Here is a 10,219-nt window from a genome sequence, read left to right on the forward strand (position 1 = left end):
TTCCAAGATTTTCCTTAAAGCTCCTTAGCATCTCTCATATTCTGATAATATCCTGATTCACAGCTATTAAAAACCATTTTCAGAATAAAGGCAAATGGGCAACTTTCCTCTGACTTGCCTGTAGGGTTAACTCATAATTTGAGCGCACCTAACATTATTGTCAATTCCCATGTGTGAGCATCTCTTCAAAGCACTTTTGGTAATGGTCCTACTTTGTGTTACAACTTCTTATACTTGCTTTCATTGCAAAATCCATTCCAAAATGTGACATTTTCTTTAATTTAATAATTCCTGTACAATTTTTGCATTTTTTGATAGTGTTGAATATTTTAAATAATATATTATTTCCTTCTCCTATAATGTTAGCCCAGATGCATAAAATTCAGTTTTATTGGAGTTGTATGATTTATTGATATATTGAAATGTAAATAATGTTATTTATAATCTGATATAAAATTGAAAAGATTGAATAACCATTGATTAGGAACATTTTCTGAATACTTTTTTATTTAAAAAATTTCATTGCTAAATTTATTGCTAATTAACACTATTACAACTTCATCTGATCTAGAGAGTATATCCAAAAGATCCTTACCAATCAGGAGTTGTAGGAAAACTGGCTTCTCTACAGGGTGAGAGATTTATGACCCATATGCTTAAGAATAATCATGCTTATAAATAATCTAGAAGCACAATTTTTCCTATGATTACAGATAAACGTGTTTCCCTAAGAAGACTCTCCTTGAATTTATTCAGAGAAGAATAAGGAAAAATCACAAATTTCATAGTCTTTATAATTGTGCAAAAGTAATGCTTACATTATAGAAGAGAAACGTGTTTCCTCATTTCTCAGGTATATTTGTATGCTTCAATTTATGTGTTTCTTTAAAATGAGTAATGAAAAATTCACTGACATAGAGTGATATGTTTCAAGATCACTAGCATATTTAATTATTTTTGCTCCATATAATAAGTTGATAGTTTGAAAATTTCTGATTCTGATTTCATCATAGGTGATCAGTTTTAAAAATAGTACCAAATGATATATATGTGATATATAACTGTATTTTGAATCATGAAAATATACTGATACAGAAATTATCAAGATATTAAATTAACACAATCTCTATGCCTTAAATATTAATTGAAATATATAGTAAAGAATAGCTAAGGAATTCAGAGGCAACAGTGAGTTAACAGTATTTCCTGGAAATCAACCCTTGCAAGCAAAAATAGTCCTACATATATCAATGGATAAGTTGAGATATCCAGGAGGTAGTTTCTTTATGAACAACTTCTTATACTTATTTGTAGTATATTAGGAACTAGATATGTTTTACATAGATTATATTATGTATTGTACTTAACGTGTTTAACAATTGATGAAGGATAGGTATCTATCCTTTTTTCCTACATTTAAAATTGTGAAGTAAATAATTTCAAAATATCTCTGATGTAATAAGAGGATCAGGAATAAACCCCTGAAATCTTTCTCCATCTTCCTCCCAAGGCTATGCATTTCACCATCATGATACAGTTTGAAGTAGAAAATTTGTGATAAATGTGGCATAGAGAAGCTTTACTTGTGAAATTGAACAAACCAAGGAGAAAAATGCAATTGAAACAGATGGAAGCTAGAAATAAGACTCCAAAGGGAAAATAACAATGTGTGGTTTTGATAAAGCAAATTTTTAAAAAAATCTGGAATTTTGTTATGCGTAGTAACTATTACTTGGTTAAATAGTATCAATATAATCACTGTGTATTATATTTGATATTTAATAAAATCTCTGCTAAAAGACATTTTGTTCTCATAAAGTTGGGGATGGTAGAAGAAATACTTATAATTGAAAGGATCCTCCTCGCTGTTCAAATGTGGCCTCTCTCTAAACCAAACTCAGTATGTAAGTTCATTATCTTCCCCCCAGTGTGGGACATGACTCCTGGAAATAAGTCTCCCTAGTAATTAGGGGTTACTACCAAGCACCAACTAGCAATGCAACTGGGAGAAGACCTTGACCAAAAGGGGAAAAAGATAAAGACAAATGAGTTTATATGACTAAGAGACTTCAAAATGAGTCTGGAGGTCATTCCAGAGGTTATGCTTATCCACATCTCTCCAGGATCTCATTGATTGCTACACTAAATATTGCCTCAAGTAGAAAGGCTCCTGAGAGCTCCAGAGGGATGCAGAAACTGTAGACAGGGCAGACAGCTTAGGAGTTTGACGCCCTGCCAGGGGGCCCTACTTGGGAATTTATGCTACACAGTGTGACAGAGTTGTACTCAATTGTGGTTTCCCTACACATGGTTCTTCTGCCCCTTCTATCTGAACCTACAGTTAGTGCTAGAGTTGTTATGTGTATGTCCAAGAGACTTAAATCTTCAGCCTATCCATGTGCCAAATGGACCCTGAATCTCAACAGAGTTGCAACACCTACTCTCCAGTTCATTGGGCTCACCCAGGACAACTAACAAGGAGATGATGGACAATTATGATCCCAAGGAACAGAGGGTGTCTGCAATTGTGAGTGAGATAGTCCCATCCATCTGCTCCATGGGATCTAAGACCCCTTTCAATTAAAGGTGGAATGGGCATCATGAGCCCACAATTCTCAGGATTAGGGAATGAATGATGAACTAGAGTAGACTTACTGGTATTCTACCATAGACTTATTGTGATTCTAGCAATGGGAGAACTTTGATTATCCATGTGGAGGTAGTGGCCACTGGAGGTTCTGAGGGGAGAGAAAAGGAAAATCAGATGTAATATAAGGGCATTTTTAGGACTTGGGAATTATCCTGAATGACACTGAATGACAGATGAAGGCCATTATATATTTTGTCATAACTTACAAAATTGTACGAGAATGTAAACTACAAAGTAAACTCTAATTCATACTTAATGGCAATGCTCCAAAATGTGCTCATCAGTTGTAACAAATGTATTAATATCACACTAATGAAAGATGTTATAATGTGGGAAAATGTGGGAGGGGTAGGGAGCAAGGCTTATTTGAATTCCCTAAATTGTTTACATAACATTTATGTAATCTAAGTATTTTTTTAAAATTTTAAAGTATATATATATATATAATAATCCTAATAAGTCTTCAAGGTGTTCATTTTCCTCCAATGCCTGAAATATAAATATTTCAATAATTAACACCATCATATTTCTTTTTAAAATTAATTTGTTACTACCTGAGACATCTGCACAACTGATATTGAATGAAAAGTCTTAAAAAGGCCAAGGTAAACTTCTGGATATTTTCCTGTGGGATTATTAATATATATTGTGCCAATTACTTGGCTATATTTAAATTTATATTTATATGTAGAAATACTCTCCTAGGGTATTTCTTGCATATTTGATTATGTAAATCAACGAATCTTTATTTCCCAGGGCAATGATAAAACCCAAATCATTTTTCTTTCTCTTTCATTTTGATTTTTTTTCTCTATAATCTAATATTTTATTTTATAAATATCTGAAGCTCATTAAATATTTTTGCAATGATAAACTATTTTTAGAGAAGTTTTAGATTACAGAAAAGTTAGCTCAAAAGTATAGGAGATATAACACATTTTTTAATCCACTCATCAGTTGTTAGTTTTGTCAGTTGACGGACACTTGAAGAGCTTCCATATTTTAGCAATTGTGAATAATACTTTTACTATTTTTGGCCATTGATACAAGGGGTCTTGAATTTATGCAGCATTTAATGTCAGAAAGGTGTTTACTTAAGTAATAGGAAATACTGTTACTAATAAATGTTATATTTAATCCTTTTAAAATATTTGATGAGCATTTTAATGCTTGAACATAAATATATTGATAATCCTGAGTTTATTGAATTGTATTTTTAATTACCTCTTCATTTCCTTGAAACATATTTGTTCATTTTTGCATGCAGATTTGTATGCAAATCACATGATTTGTTTATGTGAGTATATACAAGCACATAATTACCTTAAGTAGTCTTTTACATAAGAAGACTATGCTGTGATTCTGTATTTCCTATGGCTTGTGGTATTTATAAGAAAATGTTGTCGGTGGCCAAGTCATGAAAACAGTGAACTTCCACAATTGACTTGATGATAAAGATGGAGACAATAGTAATGTACTAAAATGTCTAGCAAGAAATGCTAATGAATATACACTCAGAAAAACAAGTTGGTAGTCTTCTGTTTCTTTTTTCCCTTCATTTCCTTTGGTGTAATGTCTGGTGCTCTTTGGATTTGGATTAATTGCCTGATGCTCCCCTAGCCATGAGCTGCTGCCCTGTGAAAACTTAACTCTTCAACTAATGTGTCTGTTTCTATTTCTGCCATGCATTTCAGGGCCTCACCCATATTTGATTTTGAATGCCATATTTTTTTTATTATTATTAATTTCGTAAAAATATTACATTAAAAAAATATATGAGGTCTCATTCAACCCCACCACTCCCCCCCCCCCCCCACAGCAACACTCATTCCCATCATCATGACACATCCATTGCATTTGGTAAGTACATCTCTGGGCATCTCTGCACCACATGGTCAATGGTCCACATCATGGCCCATACTCTCCCCCATTCCATCCAGTGGGCCCTGGGAGGATTTACAATGTCTGGTGATTGCCCCTGAAGCACCAACCAGGGCAGCTCCAAGTCTCAAAGATGCCTCCACATCTCGTCTCTTCCTGCCATTCCCCGTACCCATCAGCCACCATGTCCACTTTTCCCACTCCAATGCCACCTTTTCTCTGTGGACCTTGGATTGGTTGTGTCCGTTGCACCTCTATGTCAAGAGGAGGCTCAGATTCCACATGGATACTGGATGCAATCCTCCCACTTTCAGTTGTAGGCACTCTAGGCTCCATGGTGTGGTGGATCTCCTTCTTCAACTCCATCTTAGCTGAGTGAGGTGAGTCCAATAAATCAGATTGTAGGTGCTGGAGTCTGTTGAGGCTCAGGGCCTGGCTATCACATTGTCAGTCCAGAGATTCAAATCCCCTAAATATATCTTAAACTCCAACACCAACTACAACTCCAGCACAGTAGCATGAAAGTCTTATGAAAAGAGATACCATCTGAGTCCAGACTCATCACGCAGAAACACCAGCTCCAAAGAAGGGCCATCTGACTTGGCAGTTAACCCCATCTGCCATGACCATAGAACCCGTGGGTCTCTTTAGCCCTCAAAGGAACCAATACCTGGGGGTTGTATCTACTTTATCTGTCTCTTAGACTCTGCTCAGTTGTGCATAAGGACACTCCTTCTGACAACCTCCAGACTCTTTTTTAGAGACTCGTAGCCATATAAACTCATTCTCCTTTCCATTTCTGCCTTACATTAGGTCAAACAGCATTTTAAAGTCATGTTATTTTATGTAGACAGGGATATTCTGCTGATCCGCATTGAACCTTCCATTCAAAGTCATTTTCCAGTTGCATCATCAGTTGGTAGTTGATAGTGATCCCTCCGTGCCAGGGAGGCTCATCCTCGGGTGTCATGTCCCACGCTGGGGGGAAGGCATTGCATTTACATGCTGAGTTTGGCTTCAAGACTAGCCACATTTGAGTAACATGAAGGCTCTCAGGAGGAAATTCCCAGGCACAGTGCTGCTCTAGGCCTTGTTCTTATTTCAGGCATATCAGCTCACAAGCATAGTTATTAGTGTCAGGGGCTCACTGTTGGACCCTCATTCCTTCCCGGTCCTTGCCGCTGCACCTGGGGGACTACCGCTGCTCCCCTAGGGACCATGAGAGAGCACCACTGGCCAGGAACCCAGTACCCCCCCAGGTGTAGTTTTTAATTGTTGCCACTATGAGTATATCCAAACATTACTATGCACCCTGGACATATGCCCTGTGTAGCTCCCTGTCAGCCATATATCACCTGTCAATAATATCCTATAACAGTATTCCTCTGCTGCCATTGTTGAATCACTCTGTGATCCAGAACTTCCTAAAAATTGAAGCCCAAAATAATGTCAGGATCCCTTACTAGCAAAATGGCATATAGCGATGGGTTTAAAGGTTAGATATAGAATACGTGTTGACTTGGAAAAAATTCTACATCCTATCTTTTTCTTTTTTTTCCCCCCCTAATTATTGAACTTCTCTTCACAACAGCCCTAGACCACAGCAAATCATATATATAATATACGGCACTCCCACACATCCACCAGAAAACCTTTTCCCTTCCACAGCGATACTCTTACAACCTATTCACATCATATTTACTTAAAGTGATGTACAGACTCTGAGACAATAGCTTTCAAATAAGGTGACATCTGTGCTTACATTGTGGTGCATACTTTAGGATACACAGTTTTCTAAATTTTTAGTTATCCTATGTTTTACATTATGGTTTACATTATCAGTCTGTCATCCCCTATATGTTTATGGTGTAATATTACATGTTTTATATCCATACTTGTGTACTCTCGTGAAACTCCTCTCTTACCCCCCATTTACCTTGGTTCCACACATTTAACATCCACTTTCCCATCCCCTTGGTGCCCACAGTGACAGCCATCCTCCGTTTCCTGAGGAGCCACGTCCAGAGATAGTTGGAATAGTGTTCAGGGCCTTACTTGCTCAACTGCCCCAATGCCCTGGGAACCACCCTTTCTCTCGAGAGATACAGTTCCCTCTATTTGATGGCATTAGTCCTCCCCAGCATGTGGGTCCACCCCCACTCTCACTACTTGGGTCTCTACACAATGGTGAAACCCACTCTGGCAAAATGAGCATTCAGACATTCCCCAGGAGCCCGTGCCACATCAGACCATCCCCTCTGAGTGTCCTAAACAGGTAACCCTCTTAATTATATTTTGATATGATTTTCTCGGCATTTACTCTCAACCAACACCTGACAGTCTCCTATGTTCATATGCTACTCCTCCCTCCCCCCACTTTTTGGGCAATACTATCCATCCGCCCATCCCCAGCCCCCCTCAAACCTGCAAAGCCCCACCCAAAGGCAACCCCTTGCCCCCATTTTATCTCTTCTTTGTGTTCATCCTTACCACCAGCTCATCATAAATTCCACCCCTGCAGACGTCGGCTCACAACCTTCCTCCATACCCCAATTTCCTGTAAGCCTATCGTTCAGTCTCTTGCTCTTTGAGGCAGCTTGCTTATTTCATATCATTGAGGTCATGTAGTATTTGTCCTTCAATGCCTGGGTTGCTTCACTCAACATAAGGTTCTCAAGATTCATCCATGTTATCATGTGTGTTTGTAGTGTATTTGTTCTTATAGCCGAGTAGTATTCCATTGTGTGTATATACCACATTTTATTGATCCACTCATCTGTTGATGGGCATTTGGGTTGATTCCAACTTTTGGCAATAGTGAACAATGCTGTTATGAACATTGGTGTACATATATCGGTTTGTGTCCTTGTTTTCAGTTCTGATGGGTATATACCCAGCAGCGGTATTGATGGGTCATACGGCAAATCTATGGCTAGTTTTTTGCGAAACTGCCAAACTGTCCTCCAGAATGGTTGGATCCTTCTGCATTCCCACCAGCCGTGGATGAGTGTTCCCCTTTCTTCACATCCTCTCCAGCATTTGTATTCTTCTGTTTTTTTCATAGCTGCCAATCTTATGGGAGTAAGCTGGTATCTCGTTGTAGTTTTGATGTGCATTTCCCTGATAGCTAGAGATTTGGAACATTTTTTCATGTGCTTTCTTGCCATTTGTGTTTCTTCTTTGGAGAAGTGTCTGTTTAAATCTTGTTCCCATTTTTTAAATGGGTTGTTTATCTTTTTATTTTCAAGATAGAGGAGTTCTTTATATATGTAAGTTATAAGTTTCTTATCAGATATATGGTTGCCAAATATTTTCTCCCACTGTGTGGGCTCCCTTTTTACTTTCTTGTCGAACTCCTTTGAGGTGCAGAAGGCTTTAATTTAGAGGAAGTCCCATTTATCTATTAGTTCTTTTGCTGCTTTTGCTTTTGGTGTGATATTCATGAATCCATTTCCTATTACAAGGTCCTGTAGATGTTTCCCTACACTGCTTTCTAAGGTTTTTATGGTCTTGGCTCTTATATTTAGGTCTTTGATCCATCTTGAGTTGATCTTTGTATAAGGTGTGAGATGGTAATCCTCTTTCATTCTTCTACATATGGCTATCCATTCTCCAGGCACCATTTGTTGAATAGGCCACTCTCTCCCAGTTGAGAGGGTTTGGTGGCTTTATCGAATATTATATGGCTATATATGTGAGGTTCTATATCAGAGCTTTCAATTCGATTCCATTGGTCTGTGTGTCTCTCCTTATGCCAATATCATGCTCTTTTCAGTACTGTAGCTTTGTAGTATGTTTTGAAGTCAGGTAGTGTGATTCCTCCAATTTCGTATTTCTTTTTCAGTATGTCTTTGGCTATTCGGGGTCTCTTTCCTTTCCAAACAAATTTCATAGTTAGTTTTTCTAGTTCCTTAAAGAAGGCTGTGTTGATTTTTATTGGGATTGCATTGAATGTGTAGATCATTTTTCGTAGGATAGACATCTTAATAATATTCAATCTTCCTATCCATGAACAGGGAATATTCTTCCATTAATTTAGGTCTTCTTTGATTTCCTTGTACAGTCTTGTATAGTTCTCAGTGTATAAGTTTTTTACCTCTCTAGTTAAATTTATTCCTAAGTATTTGATTTTCTTATTTACTTTTGTGAATGGTATTGGTTTCTTGATTTCCTCCTGATCTTGCTCATTATTGGTGTACAGAAATGCTACTGATTTTTGCGCATTGATCTTATAGCCTGCAACTTTACTAAACTCATTTATGAGTTCTAGAAGCTTTGTTGTAGATCTCTCAGGGTTTTCTATGTATAGGATCATGTCATCTGCAAATAATGAAATTTTGACTCTTCCTTTCCAATTTGAATGCCTTTTATATAGTTCTTGCCTCAGTACTCGAGCAAGTACTTCTAAGACAATGTTAAATAGGAGTGGAGACAGTGGGCATCCTTGTCTTGTTCCTGAGTTTAGAGGGAAGGATTTCAGGATTTCTCCATTGTAAACAATGTTGGCTTTAGGTTTTTCATATATACTCTTTATCATGTTCAAAAAATTTCCTTGTATTCCAATCTTTTGGAGTGTTTTTATCAAGAAAGGGTGCTGTATTTTGCCAAATGCTTTTTTGCATCTATAGATATAATCATGTGATTTTTTTCCTTCAGTCTGTTTATATGGTGTATTACATTGATTGATTTTCTTATGTTGAACCATCTTTGCATACCTGGGATGAATCCCACTTGGTCGTGGTGTATAATTCGTTTAATGTGTTGTTGAATATGATTAGCAAGTATTTTATTAAGTATTTTTGCGTCTAGGTTCATTAGAGAAATTGGTCTGTAATTTTCCTTTCTTGTGGTGTCTTTGTTTGGCTTTGGTACTAGGGTAATGTTGGCATCATAGAAGGAGTTCAGCAATGTTCCATCTGTTTCGATTTTTGGAATAGTTTCAGCAGTATTGGTGTTAGTTCTTTCCGGAATGTTTTGTAGAATTCACCTGTGAAGCCGTCTGGCCCTGGGCTCTTCTTATTTGGGTGATTTTTAATGACTGATTCTATCTCTCTGCTTGTGATTGGTTTTTTAAGATCATCAATTTCTTCTTTTGTCAATATGGGCTGCTTATGTGTTTCTAGGAATTTGTCCATTTCCTCTAAATTGTCATTTTTGTTGGAATACAGTTTTTCAAAGTATCCTCTTATGATAGTCTTTATTTCTGTGGGGTCAGTGGTGATATTGCCTTTCTCATTTCTTATTTTGTGTATTTGCACCTTCTCTCTTTTTTTCTTTGTTAGTCTCGCTACAGGTTTGTCAATTTTGTTGATCTTCTCAAAAAACCAGCTCTTGGTCTTGTTTATCGTTTCAAGTGCTTTCTTATTTTCTATTTCATTTAGTTCTGCTCTTATCTTTGTTATTTCCTTCCTTCTTCTTCCTGTTGGTTTACTTTGTTGTCGTTTTTCTAATTCCTTTAAATGTGCAGTTAGTTCTTCAATTTTACCTCTTTCTTCTTTTTTGATATATGAATTTATGGCTATAAATTTCCTTCTCACTATTGCTTTTGCCGCATCCCATAAATTTTCGTATGTTGTGTTATCATTATCATTTGTTTCAAGGTAGTCATTGATTTCTTTTGAGATTTCCTCTTTGACCCACTGTTTTTCTAAGAGTGTGCTGTTTAATTTCCAAATCGTGGTGTGAAAC

This window comes from Dasypus novemcinctus, chromosome 22 (assembly GCF_030445035.2).
Source record: "Dasypus novemcinctus isolate mDasNov1 chromosome 22, mDasNov1.1.hap2, whole genome shotgun sequence".
NCBI lineage: Eukaryota > Metazoa > Chordata > Mammalia > Cingulata > Dasypodidae > Dasypus > Dasypus novemcinctus.